The following is a 21,618-nucleotide window of genomic DNA, read 5'->3' as shown; positions in this document are numbered from 1 at the left end:
ATGAATTCCAATCAGTCGTAAATGGGAATACACAAAAATTCGTTCTGCTCGTGTTTCATGAATGAGACCCAATAAACGTAAATAACTTAAAGAACACTGACCTGTACACCTGACTGCTGCAGGTTAATTTCAGCGTTGATAGTGTTGTGAATGAAACGCATAAATTTAAGTCACGAATCGCTCTTACAACGTCACATCTCTTCAAAATGACAGTAGTTCAAGTCAAGTCATCTTCGTTTATATAGCGCTTTTTAACAATGTAGATTGTTCCAAAACAGCTTTACAGTGATAATGGGAAATTAAAGTAACAGAGATTGTTTTGGCTTTATGACAGCTCTAGAATAAAGTTATTTTCCAGCTAAAGGTAGTTGACAAAAGCTTGCATTTTCAGGCACCAAAAACGCCGTTGTCGTGGAAATTAACAGCCAAACCGTTGTTGTGTCGTGTAAACAGCCCGTTAGTTGTAACGGGTTATCTGTGTCTGTGTCTGTTTTGTTACCGTGGGTTTTCATTGATTGTTTGAGTTGTTGCACCTTATGCTCATATCTCATTTATTAGTTTGCAGTGGTGGACAGTAACGAAGTAAATGTAATTCGTTACTGTACTTAAGTAGCTTTTTTGCGTATCTGTACTTTACTCAAGTATTTAAATTTTGGGAGACTTTTACTTTAACTCCACTACATTTCAAAGTCAAATATCTTACTTTTTACTCCACTACATTTTCAAAATCAGTCGTTCCTTTTTATTTATGAGTGGATAAAAACGTAACTGGTCAAACGAGCCACCAATGAATCACAGTACAGCGCGCGCGCGCTTTGTTTGGAAGTTGCCTTGGCGGAATCTACTAAGCGCGAACCAGGGGTGCGTTTCCCAAAGCCAACTATGGTCGCAAGTTCCGTCATTAACAATAGAGTTCAATGGAAATTGCGATCATAGTTGGATAACGATGCTTTCGGGAAACGCACCCCAGAGCCGTTAAATATGAGAGTTGCGAACATAGACGGTTGTGACAGTGATCTCGCCGACGCGCGGTCACGTTATTCGTGTGGCTCTCAATAGTTCCAAACAAATCGCGTTGACAATGATTTTAAGCGGGACAGAGAGCAGCAGCTATTATTGCAGCAATTATCGGTAAGTATTGACGCATAATGTACTGCTTACGTTGCCACTAAAATGACTTGCATATAATAGCTTTTTTTTCTGGGGAGTAGCCTAGCAGAAACACTGCATTAATACGTTTTTGGGTTTAATTTTGGAGGGAATTGGCTGCTCCCATAACATATATATATAGAATATATATATATAGGCTATATATAGCCTATATATGTATGTGTGTGTGTGTGTGTGTGTGTGCGCGCGTGTGTGAATATATGTGTGTGTGTGTGTGTGTGTGTGTGTGTATGTGTGTGTGTATATATATATATATATATATATATATATATATTAGGGCTGTCAGTTAAACGCGTTATTAACGGCGTTAACGCAAACCCATTTTAACGGCGTTAATTTTTTTATCGCGCGATTAACTGTCTTTTTGGCCTAGCAAACTTTGTAGTTTTTTTTCACATGTTTTTGCAACAGGACGCGGCATGCGCGGCGCTGCCCTATGAAACCCATTCATATTATGGCTTTCGCCGCGCGAGGATGCTTTGAAAGCGCAAGCGGATCTAACTAGACCGGAAACAAAACAACAGGCACGCCGCACACACTTGTTTGGGCTTGCGAGCCGGATGCGCGAGCGCGAATCTCTCTGCTCGCGCGCGGAATATAATGTGCCGAGCACGAACATAGACATGTATTTATTATGTCTATGAGCACGAATCTCTCTGCTCGCGCGCTCTCAGATACACGCTGCTCTTGTAAGGCTCGCTCAGAGAATATGCCTGCACTTAAAACGTGTTCAGTGCAATCGCAAATCTCTCCTCTTCCCCAGCTAACAATTGTAGGTTATAAGAACGTTTTCATAACGTTTCCATTATGTTATAAAAATGTTATTTCTGAATGTTATAGGAACGTTCAAAACGTCCAGTTTTGAGTGGATGATGAGCGCGAGACGCCGAAATGGATGCCAATAAGATTCTGAATGGAAAGTTTACTTTTAAAAAGTTGCCAAATGGTTCCATTGACAAGACCAAAGTGATCTGTGTGTTTTGTCGTTGTGAACTGAGCTATCATCATCGCAGCACGTCCAGTCTGAACTTGATGATGGCCAAGCACACACACTCACACAGCTGATGCGAATTCTCTGCCCCCTCGTCAATATCAGGACCTCGTCAGTATTTCTTTCACCCTTTTATTGATGGACAGAGTTACATTGTGTGAGAGATTATTTGCTCCAAGTGAGAATGTTTTAGTGTGAAATTGAACAGTAGGCTATATGCCAATATTGTTTTCAATAAAAAACATTAGCACAAAGCAAGCCGATCCACTTTTCCATGTTGATAAGAGCATTAAAATGAGAAAAAATAATGGGACAAAAAGAAATCAAGGGACATTTACAATAGATAAAAATGTGTGATTAAATGCGATTAATCGCGAGTTAACTATGACATTAATGCGATTAATCGCGATTAAATATTTTAATCGTTTGACAGCACTAATATATATATATATATATATATTTAATGGCGTTGTGCAGGTTTATGTGAATGTATCTTAACATTAAGATGTTAAAAATTATGACCATAGGCGCTGGAGAAAAATATATACAGTAAATACTGTAAATGTTTTATACCTTATGGGAACAGTCCCCTTCCCTCCAAAATTAAACACACAAAAAAATTAATTCAATTCAAATATATATACATACATACAGTATATATACGTATATATATATATATATATATATCATACTAATTCATGTCATTTCATTAATAGATTGGTGTGCCAAGAGTGACATTAGTCTTCACTTAGACTGAGTGAGTCTTGTGACAAATTATAATAGGACATTATAGCCATAAAAAAAAAAATCAAAGTACTTGGATACTTAAGTACATTTGAAGGCAAATACTTTTGTACTTTTACTCAAGTGAATGTTTAAAGGCAGCACTTCTACTTTTACTTGAGTAATATTTTACCTTGAGTATCTTTACTTTTACTCAAGTACATGGTATGTGTACTTCGTCCACCACTGTTAGTTTGTCTTGATATTTAAGCCCTGTGTTTTGTTGTCTGTTCTCGGTGAGTGTTACTGGTTCTGTTTATGTTTTATAGTCAAAGTTTATTGAGTGTTTTGTTTTGTGCCTACTCTTAATAAATGTATAACTACCAGTGATTAGATCCAGATCTTTTTCCTTCATTACCTCAACCGTGTTTGACGGTTATAGTCAATAGAATGTCTAAAGTGGATCATCAAAATAAAGTGTTACCAAATATTATTGCCTTTTATATATATATATATATATATATATATATATATATAGAATGTCATTTATTCATGTCAGGCTAAACTGATTTTTCTGCATCATTACTCCAGTCTTCTGTTACATGATCCTTCAGAAACCATTTTTAATATTTTGGTGTTACTTTTTTCAGGATTCATAATGACTAGCCTATCATTATGAAATGAGTATTGGATAATAAATATAGGCTACATACATTTTGTTTAAGAAGGACACATTAAATTGATCAAAAGACAGAAACAAAAGACATTTAAAACATTACAAAAGATTTAGATTTTTAAATAAATACTATTTCATCAGTCTTTTGATCAATTTAATGTGTCCTTCTTAAACAAAATGTATGTAGCCTATATTTATTATCCAATACTCATTTCATAATGATAGGCTAGTATCATTATGAATACACTCTTCTCTGAATGTGGCTCATGCAATCTTATCAGTTTTTAAATGGGCTTTACTGGAATCATAATAATATGAACATTACCAAAGCCTCAATCAAGATAAACTGCCACCTTTGACATGTAAAATACAAAAACAAGCACAGCCCTGATTCAAGCACGCATACCTTAAACGCACAGACAGATATATCTGCATTATCTCTTCAACAACGGCAGCCATCACATCGGTCGTGATAGCATCTAAAACATGTGCAATACATTTAGACTACAGTTACAATTAGAGTGTGGGATTGTTTGCGGAGTCAGTCTTGTTCTTCAAATGGATTTAAGAACGGGGTCGTACAAGATGGGGATATGCAGTTCACAGCAAACATGAACCCAATAGATGTTAAATTGTGGGGTGGGGAGTATCCGTGTATTTAAAGTTAAGTCAAGAGGTTGTCTATCTTATCCTATTATCTTGGAGTATATTTTGGGAGGATTTGTGAGGTCATGGAGAGGTGAGGCCCTTTTTTACTGCAGTTCATTTGCTTTATCCTAAACATCCAACATGTGTAACCTCTCTCAGACTGCTCAAATTATTCCATGGAATCCATAACAATGACAGACCCCGACCACTAGCCTACAACATTAAACTGTTGCTGAAAGACCTTTCTAAGCGATTTTCAAATAGTCTTTATTGAGTAATGCTAGCCTTCTTTAAAGCAAAATTTTGAAAGTATGTCAATCCTCAAGGAGCTACTCAGATGTCGTTTTAATCTTCCAGGGTCTAAACAATGACTTTGCATCAGGTCAGCTGCCTAATGCTCAATCTTTCCACACGTGTGGCTGTCACTGAGTAGAATAAACACCAGCCTCTGTTTACTGAATCAGCCTTTTTTGGTAGCTCCCCACAGCCAAAAATAGATGGCTTGTATTAGCTTTTTTTTTTTTTTTTTTTTTTTTGGGCTCCAGAGCCTCATTGGCAGGAAAATAAAATATAAAAAGGACATCATACCTTTCTTACCACAGTCATCCCAGAACCTTCATACTGACTTACTGCATCCCCTATTTATAGGGTTAGTGGCCACAGTCCTCTGTGCATTTTGTTATTAGTTATTTCAATAGAACGTTTAAAGGTAAACTGAGCACAATGGATCTGTTTAGAACAGAGCTCCAAATGGAAAGTATATCAAACATTTAAGCATATTGCCTAGGGCAAAGAGTTCACAAGGGCATAAGATTCAGAAAAGAGGTGTATTTCTGGCTCTTTTTTTTTTTTTGGTGTGGTTTGGACCAACATATACAGTCTATGCACACAGCTAAAATAAACGTGACCAATACCCACTATTCTCTTTCCTTTTACTGGACAGTGTTGGAATTTTATGAAACCAACAACCGGTCAGTTGTGCTGTGGTATGTTTCAACTTTTTGCTATGATACTTAAAGGGATACTTCACCTCTGGAAAGATGAATGTGTATTTAAAATGGGTCATTTATGTAGAAGAAATGTGAAATTATTTTTGAATTTGGTGCATTCTAGACTGAGAAAAGCCAGAAAATGTATTTTTGACATATGTGGATGAAAGACAACAACTCCCAGAATGCACTTGCTTCGCTGCCCTGGGAGGCCACGCCTACCGGTAAACAGAGCGCAGTAGTTAAACAACAAGTCTAGGCTACTAGTGAGTCTCCGTGATGAGTCTGCCCGAAAATGTGTTTCGAGATCACCCAAAATGTCCGGGATTCGGCTTTTGCGTTCTACAGTCGCCATTCATTATGTTTACTGTGGCGAGCAGACGAGGCTAGGGCCGCGGGAGACCGGCGCGAGGCCGGTGGCGTGATTACAGATAAGAGACACCTGTGAGACGCACTGGTCTCGTATCTCTCACGGAGGAGCGGGAATTTTCTTAGCAATGTTAAAACGCACATCAACCGATCACTTGTTTAGCGTTCATGTAAACACTACATTCAGATTCACCAATCGGAATGATTTCAGTTAGATTGAAACAAAAGGTGTGCATGTAAACAATGAATGGCGACTGCAGAAAGCAAAAGCTGAATCCCGGACATCGACGGCCGGACGTGTCCGGGAAAAAGAGGATGGTAACCCCTACTACTCAGCTTTCTCCACAGAACAAGAGCCTGCTAGCTTAGCTTCCAAAAAAAGATGGCTGACACTATGTGTACATTCTGTGAGTGAGATCCCAGCCTCTATGGGCGGGTTGAGATCATGCGGGACAGCTCCTACTACTGACTGTAGTCTTTAGCCTCTGGCCAAAAAATCCTCTGATGACGCAAAATGACGATTTTTGCGTCATCTGAGGATTTTTTCCAGACAAAAAATACATAAATCTCTCGTCTCAGGGGGATATGAGGGTGGAAAGCGCGGTAATTCGTAAATACTACATCTACTAATACAAAGCTTAATGCTAAATCCTGAAGTATCCCTTTAATAGCCTGCATGTTGACTGTATGCTTAAAATCTAAAGTAAAAAAACAAAACAAATGCATTAACGATGAGACTTTGATGTGAATAAGGAAGTTCAATGGAAAAACATGTACAACATAAACTGTACACAACGGGATTGTGATTCATTGCGATTCTTCAGAATATCTGGGTAACTCTTTATTTCGGTGGTTCATATTAGACATTCTATATTCTATATTTGGTAACTTTGGAAGACAGTTACATGTCAACTAACTCTCAACTAACTATCTTTTGGCAGACAGTTTATTTTGATTGTCTGCCAAAAGACATTCTACTACTGACTGTAAATAACTTTGCAACTACATTTCAACTTATTCCACTAACCATAACCCTAACAGTTTACTACAGTCTACTAATACTTTAATGAGAGTTAGTTGACATGTAGTTGCAAAATTACTGTCTAGTGGCCATCAGAATAAAGTGCAATATCTTCTCGTATGTTCTGCAGAATAAAGAAATGCCTACACATATGGAATGACTTGAGGGTGAGTAAGTGATAACAGAATTTTCATATTTAGGTAAACTATTGATTTCAGGCTTGAATTAGCAACTTGAATGTTGACTTGTTATATGTCATATAATATTTCTTGGCCTTTTACGAGTTTCATTGAGGTGAGGAGAGAGAACAGGAAATGATAGAGAGAAAGAGAAAGAATGAGATCATGAGATGCTGCAAGCCAGATTCAAACTCACAGCAACTACTGTTTATGAGCACCACATAGAAATGTATGGCACAAATCTGATGATATAGAATGGCATACTTTAACAATAAATGGGCATGTAAATATTGTGTTTAGGATTTGGTATCGCTCCCAATAAAGTAAGATTTGTAATTTTTTCACTCTTGCTTGGTCACAAGGGGGTAAAGTCTGTTTACCTAAAATCCCTTTTTTTTAATCAAACATTATTTTACAAAACAAATCTTGATTGTATTATACCATCAAAACAAGCTAACATTTCATCAGTGAAAAATGTAATCATTCTATTCAGACTGGCAGCACTGCCCTCCCCATTTGGCATCTGTCTGCCCATGTTCCTCGTTTCTCTTCTTCACCTGGTGGTCTCCACCTGAGCCCGTGACTGAGGTCAGAAATCACTCTGTAAAGGGAGTTAGTATCAGGATCTTCTGTTGGTTGCTGAGTGAAGGAAGAGGCCCAGCACACTTTGTGTGGCCCGGAGCACAGAGGAGTTATAGACCTGCGGACAGCGAATATGCAGTGGGTGGTTCTACACTTCCTCTTCATTGCTCAGATGGAGAGATATGAGCAGATTCAGTGGAATGAGAAGATATATCGAGAGAGAGAGAGAGAGAGAGAGAGAGAGAGAGAGAGAGAGAGAGAGAGAGAGAGAGAGAGAGAGAGAGAGAGAGAGAGAGAGAGAGAGCTATTTGCAAGCTTTCATTTCAAATAACGAACATGATTCAGGTCCTCGGGTTTCTTATGTGTTTTTTGCCTGGACCTGTCCTGAGATATCTCTTCATTGAAAGAAACTTTGATTATTTATAAATTGAAAATATATGCCTGCCAAAAGCTTTAACTCAACAAATGCGGGCTTCAATTATTTTCAACATAAGCTCATTGGAAAAACATTCCTCTACCTACATTTTTGCAAGTCTCCAAAACGTACCTATACATACAACTCACTGCAGTTTCCAGATGAAATGGCCAGTAGTGGCAGTGAAACACAACTTGGGAACATTCCCTTTTAGATAAATTATGATTAAAAAGACTTTTTTTTTTTTTTTTTTTTAGATTAAAGACTTATTTCTGTGTGGTTGCTTACATTTTGACATTTGCATCACATAACCAGCTCCATATTATGACTTCACTTGATTATAAATAATCATAGGGCAAAATATAGGTAAACAGGTTTGGTGTGCTGTCAGTGGTTTGCTCTTAAATCTAGATCGAGCATTTACAGGAGTGATGTTATCGAAATAAGGTAAGCTGCTTATATACCCCTATGAACATGATTGACATCATGAACTTCATATGTACAGTGGCGCCTCCAGAAATTTTTCATAGGGGTGGCCAGATTGGGCCACTTAAAATCTTGGGGTGGCACACCAAAACTATAAACCATAATTTCAGAATTTTATTCTACTGTTGTAGTAAACCGGCCTGTAGAAAACTATCAGAAAGACTTAAGGAAACTCCTACTGATATACTTTGGTTTATTGTGTTATATTTAATGTTAGCTTACTAATGATATTAGTAGGGCCCTACTACTATATATTATATTATATATAATGATATATATTATATATAAATATATATATGATATATAAGGGCCCTCGCCCCGCAGCAAATTTCCAGATACTTACATAATTGTGATGAATTTAATCCTTTTTAAGTTATTATTTTGCAGTGTAAGATTACAGTTAACACCTTTAAATATTACATAAATGTACTGTGAATTTTTAATAAACTTAATGAGTGTATAAATCAGCAGCAAAAAGTAATTCTTGAAAAAATCTGCACAGTAATTTTAAAAAATCTAAATATGTTAATAAAAACAAATTACTATTAGTTCTCTTATAAAATTCAATCGGGCAATCATACATTTCACAATTTTATATTTATATATATTAATATCAAGAATTCAGAAGTGCATATATAGCCTACACTACAAAGAAATAATATACAATTAAATTATGCTTATTTTAAACGTATTGAGCAGGCTAGGTATAACAAAATATATTGGCTTTTAATAATATTTCAGTGCGCAAACCCATGATAACATGAAAAACAGAGCGCACACAGCGTGTTTGCGCATCGCGGGTGCAGAATGATGTGCTCAAAGCAACATGGTGACTCTGTGTGCAGCGCTGCGCTGCATAAGTGCGTATTTAAAAGTTCACGTCACAAAGCGAAGAAATGTCGAGCGCACAAATCCTTGTGCGATTTGTTCCTTTGTTTCAGTTTTATATTCCAGTTATTGCGCGTTTGATGCCGATTCATAGTCCTTGTGATGTGTGTGATGATCTAGCAAGCACACGGTAGTGAGTCGTTTAAAAACAACAACAAACTCCAACAAAATAAAGTAATTTTATGCAAATATACAGCCTTTTATCTACAGATCATGCATTATAATGTGAATATATCATATTGGAGAGAGTTTTACCGTGCATCCAAGAGGCGCGCGCGCTGTTTGAATATGAATGGAGAATGGTTGACAGCCGCAGAGGAGGGAAAACGAGTTTTAGTACTTAAATGGTGTACTTCTGTCCCTCACATTAAGCTATATGGAATGACTTCAGATGACTTTGTCACCCAAACTGACGTAAAAAAAGCGAGAGGCGCCGAAAAGCACGCTGTTTCCATCCCTGCTTGTCAAAACGTGGCAAAGACACATCAAAAAGCTGCTGTAACAGTATACTGTAACCATTTGGTGAGAATGCGTTGAAAAAGAACGTCACGACACATAATGCGCCGTCTTCTTTTACTAAAGAATATTTTTGACTTATTTATGAAATGCATAACTGATGCTACTAAAATTTATTCTGGCCATTGGGGTGGCCAGTGGGGTGGCCAGTGGGGTGGCCAGGAGTCGGCCAGGGGTGGCCACGGCCACCCCTGGCCACCCCCTGGTGGCGCCATTGCATATGTATGGCTTTTCTAATGTAGTAAACTTGCTATGTAGCTCGCCTAGTACAGGAGTGCACTTATGATGCAGAGTGCTTGGGCAGGGCCACCGTAACAGGGGCCGTAAAGCGATTTCATGGGCCATTTCCGATTCCTTACAATTGCTCTTCTTAACAATTTCTCACATTTGCTTTTGTTTACACAATCGGTTAGGTTTCGGGTAGGTTTTAGCTTAGGTGTTAAATTGTGTGAGTGAGTGTTTTAGCGCCCCTACATTTCTGAACTGCCACGAAACGTACAACAATCGAAATAATAAAACATTGTCGCATTCGCATTCATCTGCTTTGGATACAACTGAAAAAACACGGCTCCACTCACTAGAAATTTCCATTTGAAAGTGGTGCATCATAATATCATTTTGCAGAAATGTCACAACTGGTTAGTATTTACTTTGAGCTACACTTGACCCAAGAATAAGTTGTTAAAAGTTAAATGAAGGGGGTTGTATGTCATCTTGCTATTCTTAGCTCCTCGTGAACTTAACAGAGTGAGAAGAAGAATTCCATGTGTGTGTTTTTTTATAAAGATATTTTGAAGAATACTTGTAGCTTGCCTACACAAGAGTCCACGATTGTATCTCACGAAACACAAACACATCTACTGTATTTATCAGATCATTTACCAAGCCCACATTCCAGTCCAATCAGGCCCCATGGGGCCCTGTGTTGGCTTACAAACTGCAGTGGCAGGGCCTTGTCTCTCAAAAAAACAAACTGTGACAGACAAAGACATGGGTCTTATCTCTATATATAAATCAGACTGAGATGTCTGCTATCCCACAGACGGCTTGTAGATTTTGCCTTGTGCTGTGCAAAGATGCATGCTGATATCTTTGAGGAGAGCTCTCGGGAGCAAGAAAGAGATTGTAAATGACATTTATTGTCACACAAGGCCAGTGAAGTGTAAATGACTTCCTTGTTTGGTTAGAAGATTGTTATAGTACCTTTTATGCAAATACATTTAAAAAAGTAAAAATTCATTTTCTGGAATTTGATATACTATTTCCATTCAAAAGATTTCTGTAACTAATACTATGTTCTCTAACTATGGAAATTCAGCCTCAACTGTTGCAAGACTAGTAGATCATATCTCCCTTCAAAGATGCCTGACATACTGAGCCCAAGTTAATCTATCTTAAAGCTCCTCATAAGCATCAGACCTCAGCAGAGGTCAACTCCAGAGGGGATCTGCAGTACCAGCGACTGAATAAGCAAAACCAGATGGAGAATGAAGGAGTCTTTAAATGGACTGCATTTACATAGTGCTTTCACAGACCCAATGGCCACCAAAGCGCTTTATATATTGCCTCACATATTCACCCATTCATACACCGACGGCGGTGTCAGCCATGCAAGGCGCCATCCAGCTCATCAGGAGCAGCTGGGGTTAGGTGTCTTGCTCATGGACACCTCGACATTTGGTCAGGTGGAACCGGGGATTGAACCACCAACCTTCCGGTTTGTAAACAACCTACATGAACCACTGAGCCACTGCCGCCCTTTAAATATGAGAGTCCCCCACCAATGCTTTACATTACTCCTACTTCATTGCCAACCGCTTACTTCTCACCAGGGGTAGTTTATTGGATTGGAAGGGGATACATTCTTGGATATTTTGTCAGAGTAATGAGGTTGCGATAATAGGATGAGTATCAGCCATCATTTTTCCCTCCCTGTGAAAGAATCTGATGTTTGTAGACATGATTAACTGGCCCTTGAGATGGTAATGAAAATATGGGCTACTTTGATAAGCATCGTATCAGAGTTCAGCAGTTCCTCAATGAGATCTGGCTGAGTCACATTTTAGACAATGGCTCACAGATCTTTTTTTTATTTTTTTTTTATTTTTTTTATTCCACAAACATATCAAATGTGATCTTTTCCACATAACACATAACATTTGATACGTTTCATCAGGACTGCTTAGCAGTTAAATGATGGGTGTCACATCTAGAAATGTTCCCATGCTCATATTGAAAGTGTTAGCGTGATGGCTTATTGTAAATTTGATTAAAATCACCTAAAGTTGCAATTAAGTAATTTCTGTTTATGCTGTGCTGACCTGAATGGTAGGTGTCTTGTACTTATACGGTCACTTAGTGGTGTGGATCATGCAAAAACTACAGTTCTCTGATGTTGGTTAATGGTCAAATGACATGCAGGTAAACAAATAAAATATACTTTTAAATTATTTTAGTAAGCGTTTTGGTTTCACTTTATTTTGATGGTCCCTTTAACACATTCTGTTGACTATAAGTAACGCGCTCATTAGAGTGTTAGTTGAGTATTAATAGACTGGTAGGGTTAGGGTTAGATTAAGTTGACATGTAGTTGCAAAATTACTTATAGTCAGTAGAGTGTCTGTTGGAGGACCATCACAATAAAGTGTTTGCAGATATTAAGCAGACAATCTACTAATACTCTGATGAGAGTTAGTTGACATATAGTTGCAAAGTTACTTATAGTCAACTGGATGTTCAAAAGGGACCATCAAAATAAAGTGTTACCAGTGTTTTATTTTTTTTATTTTTTTTATTATTAATTTTCATTTATTTATTTTTATGATTCAATTATTAGCTTTTCATTAAACTCACTGTAACGTTAAGGTCCAGATGATAAAGAGCATTCAAAAGGTTACAAAACAAAGATATTTATTATAAAACAAACTCAAATAGTCCACAAATGAAGAACAGGTAATGTGACAGCATGTAAGACACGACAATAATGGACAACTCAAGTGAGCACACTGAGGAACTTAAATACACAGTGATAATGAAACAATGACAAACAGCTGTGATGATTAATGAGTGTTAATGGAAACTGGTGACTGGTGGGAAACTAGGAACAAAGGAAACAGGAAACTGACGGTAACCAATGCAAAGTCTATAAGAGAGAAACTAAATACGCAGATTGTGACAGAACTCCCCCTCCCTGAAAAGGCGTGGCCTCGCATTGTGATGGATGGCTCGACTGGAAGAATGGGTTCAGGAGGTGGACGAGGAACCGGCGAGCGCTGGAAACCCATATGCTGGCAGATGGGAGGAACCAGGGCGGAGCAGATGGCGGAAGAAGCCCTGGAGGAGTTGATGCTAGGATCCATGGAGGAGCTGATGGTAGGAACCATGTAGGAGATGACGGTGGAAGGGCCCATGGAGGAGCGGGTGGTGGTAGGATCCAGGGAACGGATGGCTGGTGAGATCCCAGAACGACCTAAGAGATGGCTATGATTGAGGATTCCCACCACGGCAGTGATGGAGGGAGGAGCCAGGGTGGTCCTTTGAGACCGACTGACTGGGGTTATGCAGAGAGATGGTGACGGTGGAGCTGAGGGGTTGAAGGTAGCCAGGGGAGGCGGAGACGAAAGAATGGCTGGCTTTCAGTGGAGTGTGCAGGAGAGAAAGACTGGGTGAGGAAGCAGGCTTGGTGATGGACAGGACTTGTGGTGACGACGAACTAAAGCTGGGCAGGAACAGTGGAGATGATGAATACAGAGGTGAAGAACATCCATTAGTGCAGGAGGGGACCCGTGGCAGAGAAGTTTCATGGATGGGCAGGGTGGGAAGCACTGCCTCTGTTTTCCAACCAAACTAAATGTCCACAAGATAACCAAACTAAAAGTCCATAAGAGATAAACTAAATACACAGATTGTGACACTCACAAACCCTAGTCTGGGAAACCCTGATGCAATGTAATATTTTATGCATTGCATGTTGCTGATAACAAAGAATGTAATATATGTTCTTTCGGTACAAGATTATCCTATTCAAATCAATGTGTTGAACAAGTTAGGTCAAAAGTAATCTACAAGTAATCAAAAAGTAGTCAGATTACATTACCTTTAAATGTGTCATATAATGGATTTTGTTACTAACTACAATATTTGTCATGTTATTTGGAATCAGTAACCGACTACATTTAGCAAGTCATCTACCCAGCACTGGATATGAAAAATATTTCTTTAATTTAGACTTCTTTTCAAAATACATTTTACGTCCTGTCAATCCTTTTCATTCTTTTTTTTTAATTCAGTATAGACTATATTTCTGATGTACAGTATTTTATTTAAAAGAAAAGAACAAAGGATCTCTGTCATTTTTCTATCTATTAAATACCCTTGACTTAGACTAGAGAAAAACTGATGGCACGGGGCCAGGAGGAGACATGGAGTCAGGTTTAAAGATAAACAATAATAAGCCAGGGTTTCCTCGGGCTGGGCTTAATTGTATTTACCTCAGTCACATTAGCTTTGAGGATTGGACCAAGTCTGGTTTTAGTTTGCAAAGAGAGCCTGGAGGTGATTTTTACAAATGAAATTGGCAATACTGGAACTGCATGGTTTGCTGTACCTGATGATACTAACAAAACATTCTTAAGGTCTTAACTGGGGGATGTTTTCCATTTGCCTTTGTGTATAGAATCAAATCGAGGAGAAATAAATAATTTGGGAGTTATTTAGGTACAGGCATTGTTTCTAGAAGCTGTACAGTTGCTGTTAAAACATGTCCCAATGAATGAACTATGTTTCTCAGATAACCAATGAAGAAACAAATAACAGAACAGAGTGTGGATAAGCATCTATTTTTGCTTGGTCAAACAATATGACAATATTTTCTTTCCCTAGAGCATTTATGTCCTGAAGTCTATGATTATCTCCACAAGCCTCAGGAATTGGGAACCACATTTACGTCACGGTCATGATTCAGAGTAACGAAACCAATCTAATCTGAAATAAATTCTATACTGATCTAAGTTTAACCATGTCCTATGGTGGATGAAAAGAAAATGTGTGCAAGATTATAGATATTATTTCGAGTCCGAGTCGAGTCCATAAAGTCAATACACAGCCAAGTATACAAAATGGGGTATGAACTGACAAAAACCATGCACTGAAACCTAAGCCCGATTCTCTATATGCCCACCATTGCTCTGGGTATTCTTGAGGCTGCGTTGGTTTTATTTGCCCTGTCAAAGCACTGTTTGGAAAGGGAAGTCAGAGGGTCGTGTGGATCATGTAACAGCCTCACACTGATCCATATCTACAGCAATCCCGGAAATGACTCAAATATGTTGTGTTGAAGGCTCATAGTATCGCACAAAATATAAGGAGTCACAGAATTGCTTCCACTGATTAAGCTATTACACAAACAAGAGTCTGTTTTGGTTTGAAAATGTATGGCAGCCAAGGCTAGAAGGGAAACTTTGTTGATTATTCATGTAAGAGTGTTTTTGGGAGTTCCTTTCATGTTTCCCAAAGGAGCGATTTCCTTGCTGAGTTTTTTTCTGTGTTGAACATGTGTCACTAGTTGATAGAGGTAAATGTACACAAGCCAAAGGTGAAGAGATAGCATTTCCTCACAACTGCAGTCATAATAACAGGCTCTCAGGAAAGGACTGTTGCTCTTAACCCTAGCGAGGAGACATGCTGTATCAAGAGTTCCTCTCCTTTGGAAAGTTCCAGCTGGCATTAGATCCAAGAATGTCTAAGGATCGGAGCCATGTTGTGTTTTAGGAAACGGCGAATGTTACTTTTGACTTTTTACTGGATTTCCATCTCTACCTCATCAGGACAGGTTCAGCACCAGTTCAGAGGAACCTCCCAATCTCAAACCAGGTGTTTTTTGACAAAACAGAGTGCCTTGGCATTGACGAAAGAGCAGTTGCATGAGGGAATGACCATACTGTAGATGTTGGGGGAAGGGTGAGATCACACACTACATTGAGAGAATGGAGCATTTAATAAGTTGCTCTTTGAAAGCCACAAAGACTTTCATATATAAACATTTCTACAACCGAGTGACCCTTTTAAACACTGAACAGTCCAACGTTCAACAAACATCCTGTTGGACAGGAAATAACACTGTGTGGGTGTGATATTATTTCAACTTAATGCTGACCTCAACAACTAATATATCATGTCAAGCTGTTAGCCTTTATGAAAAAAGTGTGATTAATTGTATTCATTGTGCACTTTATATCTCAAAAGTATGTTTTTTTTTAAAAACTGTACTTTCAGATACAGTATTGGTGAAATAAAAGGCCATTATACTCTAAGAAGGAATGCTTATATGAATGTTTCTTAACAGACATAAGTACACTTTTTAAAAAGTACAGTTTGTAATAATGTCAAATTAAATGTTTACTTTAAAGTACATTTTAATTAATTATATATCAATAATCTTTTGTCGTGTTTTGAATATGTACACTTATTTTGATGTGTTGATTGACATACCAAAAACATAATATTGATTGTAGTGTGTTTTTATATTTAAAGTCAATATATTTTGAATGAACTAAATTGGAACTTCATTATTACAAATGTGTAATTATACATATATTGAAATGCATGAAATACAAGTTTCAACAGAAATTACATTAAAGTATAATTAATAATAATAAACTTAAAAAGTGGTATTGGCAGTACATTGTACAGTACACCATATTTCAAAGACAATAGAAGTAATTATAAATTACATATAAAGTCTTAATTCATAAATGTACTTAAGTCCTATAATAATGTCAACAAATCCCTCTTTAAGTACAACAAATAACATACAATTAAGTGTCTGAAAACATTCAATAGTAAGCACTTAAATGTATTATTTAAAAGTACTCTTTTTAAAAAGTATGTATGTGTACCTGACAAACAAGTTTGTATCTTTGCTAATGTTTTACATGTTGCTGCTTTGCAAACTCATCCAAACCAGCCTAATTAAAGTGTCAGTAGACAAGTAAATGTAAGGTAAATTACAATGAAACAATAATAATGTTGCAGTGAGCTCTGGGAGAGGAGGTTTATTAGCTTGGATCAGTCATCATCTTCCCTATATTTACTTGTGGGCAGCGGAAAAAGGTACGGCGATACTCACAGAGCCAAACGTATGTGTGTGGGATGGAGTGTCGCCTATTTAGTTCTCTCACAAGGGTGCCAGTTCACCAGAACTTTTCACAGCACTGTCTCCCCAGACCAATGAAAACAACATGCCTCCGCACTCCGCAAAGAGAAGGAGGAAAAATAAATGTTAGACTTTTTCTCCATTACTGCAGCTCGGCCAAAAGGGCGCAAAGTGTTCCCAGGATCGCTCATGGTGTGGAACGGAATAGGAAAAAACTTATTAGGGGAACCAATAAGAAAAAGTTGGACAAAAAAAATAAAGCTAAGAATAACTGTACAATATCTGCAATGCTACACACAGTCACACAGTCTTGTATATAACATAGTTAATTCTCTTATTAAAGAACTTTTTTTTAATCATCCACATTTCCTCAACAAGCTGCACAATTTTTGGTACCTTGTAATACCTTGTAACACCTGACCCTACACATGCCCTGGTGAAAAAAACACTTTAGCATACTTATTCCAGAAATAATATGCTTTTAAAGAATATACTTCTGTGTGATCCGAAGTGTAATGTTTTCAGACACTTAATTGAATGAAGGCTTTACAATTAAATTAAAATAAATTATTTGAATTTATATTAAGAGTTACGCGTGGCTGCTGTAGGAATCACATGATGAAGGGTATAAGAAATATACATTACAATCCACAAACTTTAGAAGTATAAACTATTTTAAAAAACATGCAAGCTGAATTGAGAACCGACAAAAGGGAGTCAGACAAAAAAAATTCTGCAAAACAGGGAGTTTAAATACAGGACATAATGACTGACAGGTGATAATTATACGTAACCATAGAAACAAACAAGATAATTAGTAACCAAGAAAACCAAAACTGAACGGAGCAGAGAAACAGGAACTAAACAAAACAGAGTATAGAAGTCAATAACCGTGACAGTACTCCCCTCCAACGCATTCTCACCCCAAGGCGTCACTAAAATGACAATTTTGACCATGCTTCAATATTCGACGCTTTAGGCACCCTTTAGCGTCAGTTACATGACGCGATTCTAGGGCGTCATCTTACTGACGCTTTACCTAAGCGTCAGTTAGATGACGCGGGTAGGTTTAGGTCTGGGGTAGGGTTAGGATTAGATAGCGTCATCTAACTGACGTTAAAGGTAAAGCGTCAGCAAGATGACGCCCTAGGATCGCGTCATGTAACTGACGCTAAAGGGTGCCTAAAGCGTCGAATATTGAAGCATGGTCAAAATGATTCCCAAGGCGTCAGTTTCATGACGCCTAGGGATGAGAATGGGCTGTCCCCTCACAGTACTCCCCTCTCCTGGAAGGTGCTTCCTCGTACCGTAACAGGTACACCTGAGGAGGGAGGGAGGAGGCTTTGGAGGATGGAGCGGAGCTGGGGATGGGTAGGGAAGAAAAGTCATCGGTGGAGACAGACACCATGGTTGTGGGAGGAGCCAGGTTGGAGCTTTGGCAAAATACCCAGGCGGAACACGGAGACCGGCTGACGGTGGCGAAATCAGGGTGCATTATTCGGCGGAGCAGAGAGACCGATGGACTTGGGCGACAACCACAGCCTGGAAGCCCAAGGTGGAGCTGCTGGCTCACGGGACCGAGGCAGAGATGGGGGCTCGGTAGACCGGGGTGACGACGGGGAAGCCGGAGGGAAGGAGAAGCCTGGTGGAGCTGAAGGGGTGGAGGGTCGAGGTGGAGCTGGAGACCTGGAAGTCCGTGGCATAGGCAGAGCAACGACTGACTAAGGCTGAGCCGGAGGGACGAGGGAGCCCGGTGGATTCCTAGGGCTGACGGACCACGTGAAGTCCAGGGAGCACAGAGTCTGGGCGAAGCCGACAGGGCTGACAGGCCAAGGTGTCACAGGAAGTCGGGCTGTAACATTGGATGAGGAAGATTTCCAGACGGGACCAGAGAATCCAGACTGCTGGACGGGACTGACAGAGAAGGCAAAGACTCGATTGTGGGCACTCGTGAGGGAATTTGGATCCACAGACCACATATCTATTACGTTTCCTCCTGGGTCTTGGATGGACAGGGATGGCTTGCGTCGACTCCGGGACGACGCAGGTTGCAGGCTCTGGCTCGGGCTCTTTCTCTGCCTCACAAATGGTGATCGAGGACCCGCTGTGCAGCAACAAACATCCACCCACCCTACCAAAGTCCTCCACTCGAGGAGGAGGAGATGCATTGCTGTAAAGTCCATGTTTCTTATTTTTACTCATTTAGAGGCTAGGTTCTTCTGTCAAGCTTGGCTGCTGTAGGAATCGCACAACGAAGGGTATAAGAAATGGAAGCTTTAGCATAGGTTCTACAAGGAAGACTCTAATGCCACGTCATTCATTGTTTAAAAATTAGATCTAATTAGATCTAGCCAATCACAGCTCGACACTTAATGTAAAAGCTCGATCTTACGATCCTCCCCACCACCACCAGGTTGGTCCTTTCCATTTTTCCGGGGGTTGGCTCCGCCTAGACAGCAACATAGTGTCGGCCCAGGTCCGGCCCACATCTGGTACACATGGATTCCACACGGTCCAGATGTGGGCCAGATCTGGGCAGACACTATGTTGCTGTCTGGGCTGCCTTCATCTCCAAGCAGGACCTTCCAGCTTACCTCAATACCTGGACTAAGGACGAGGCTTACACCAAAGAACTATGTGATACGATTATTGCTTGGATATATTTCTCAAATTTGTCTTCAATTCTTTCATGAAATAAAATGTATTCAAATGTTTTTCTGCCTATCAAGTCTTTCTGGTAGAAATAACAGTCTTTATTATAATACACACAATTCAGGAGGAGTAACAACCATGCATAATGAAACAATAACCGACAAGGGACTGAACAAAACAGGGAGTTTTAATACAAGACAAACAAAATGTCTGGGTGATAATTATACGTAACTATAGAAACAAATAATCAGTAACCAAGAAAACAAAAACTAAACAGAGCAGAGCAGAGCAGAGAAACGGGAACTAAGCAAATTAGAATATAAAAGTCCATAACCGGGACATCTCCCCTGTAGCCCATACCGGCGTGACTCCGATCTTCAACCAGACGGAACTGGATAATATTCTGATTGTTCCAATCCAATCTGACTTCTGACCTGTAATGCTGCCTGAATCATAATCATACACTGTTAGTTCATTGGCCAAAGGAGAACTGGCCCCTGACTGAGCCTGGTTTCTCCCAAGGTTTTTTTCTCCATTCTGTCTCCTGATGGAGTTTTGGTTCCTTGCCACTGTCGCCTTTTTTCACCTTTGTTGCAATTGGCTTTTGGCTTGCTTAGTTGGGGACATTACATGTAACATTTAATTTAATTTTCAACAATAATATTGATCTGCCTGCATTGACACCATTATATGAGAACTGAACTGAGCTGGACGATGACATCACAGTTTTCTCCAGACCGGCTATATATAAATGAACTAAATTAATAACTTTTTTACAACAAAAATGAAACATTACAGAACTTGCTTAAGCTGGACTGTGACGCTGTAAAGCTGCTTTGAAACAATCTGTATTGTAAAAAACGCTATATAAATAAATGTGACTTGACTTGGCATTAAGTGCAATTAGTTGAACTTAAGAGTGTTTTTTGATCCTTAAGTAGGTACACCTTTATATGCAATTTCATAATAACTTATATTGTCTTTGAAACATGGTATAAGTATGACAAGTATTTATGATAAACACTTGTAATGACAAAATTTTACAAGTTTTTTTTTAGTATATTTAAAGTATATACATTTTAATATAATATTATACACTGCAATTAGAATTGTAATCAAATTTGTGTGCAAAATATGCTTTAGTATAAGCGTATTTCTTTAAAGATTTATAAAACACTGAATTTAAACGTACTTTAAAGTAAAACTTAATTTGATATTATTTCAGCGTTCACTCTTTAAAAGTGTTAAGAAATGAAAGTACTCTAAGTAGGCTACACTTAATGATCATTTTATTTCATTATTATCTGCAAGTACAGTTTTTTAAATATTCTTTTAAAATTTTAAGTACACTAAAAGTGCACGTTCAATTGAATTTATCAAATGCTCTTATTACTGTATAGGCAAGCAATCCTAATGCTAGTCTGAGCAATGACATATTACCTATACTGTGCTTAAAATTATTAATGTTGATGCATTTAAACAACTATCCAATTGGTTGATTCTGCATAGGAATAAAGGTATGTTGGGTCAAAGATAGGCCCAGACATGTCCTGCACTCCCCATAGTAAGACACAACAGAAGTCTGTCATAGATTTGCTATATGATATCAAAAAGCGTTGGTATTCTAACCATCCCAGCTGTAGCGATTACATCTCTTGACGGCAATGCTTTTCCACAGTCCACGTCCTTTTAATTTTAACAACTACTTTTTTTAATGCTAATATTATTTGCAATTTAATTTTCATACCACAAATCTTTATTTTATTTTTTTGTAATCAACAATAGGGTTGTTTGATTTCTTTTTTTATTTGACTATTTACTATTGAGACTGCTCAAAAGATTGTATTCTGCTTATAGCACTGGTGAAGGTTGCAAAAGAGTAGGTTAATCGTTCTAATGACGACAACGGTGATTTTTTTCGTTCACAAGCCACCTTTGTTGTTCCTTTTGGAGAGACCACCGGGTTAGCAGGGAGCAGTCAGAGCACTGAGGGACAAGAGGGGTCTGATGGCAGGCTGTGATAAGCAGATAAGCTTCTGCCTCTCACCGTATTGTCAGCAGGTCCAGACAGATCTGTTAAGAGGAAGAAAGAGAGCCACACATGCAAAAAAATGAATACAAAGCATTCATTTCCCAATGCAGAAAGAGCAAATACAGTGT

The sequence above is a fragment of the Rhinichthys klamathensis genome, unplaced genomic scaffold, assembly GCF_029890125.1.
Source record: "Rhinichthys klamathensis goyatoka isolate OS25496 unplaced genomic scaffold, OSU_Roscu_1.1 h1tg000011l_1, whole genome shotgun sequence".
NCBI lineage: Eukaryota > Metazoa > Chordata > Actinopteri > Cypriniformes > Leuciscidae > Rhinichthys > Rhinichthys klamathensis.
This window is presented reverse-complemented; position numbering follows the sequence as displayed.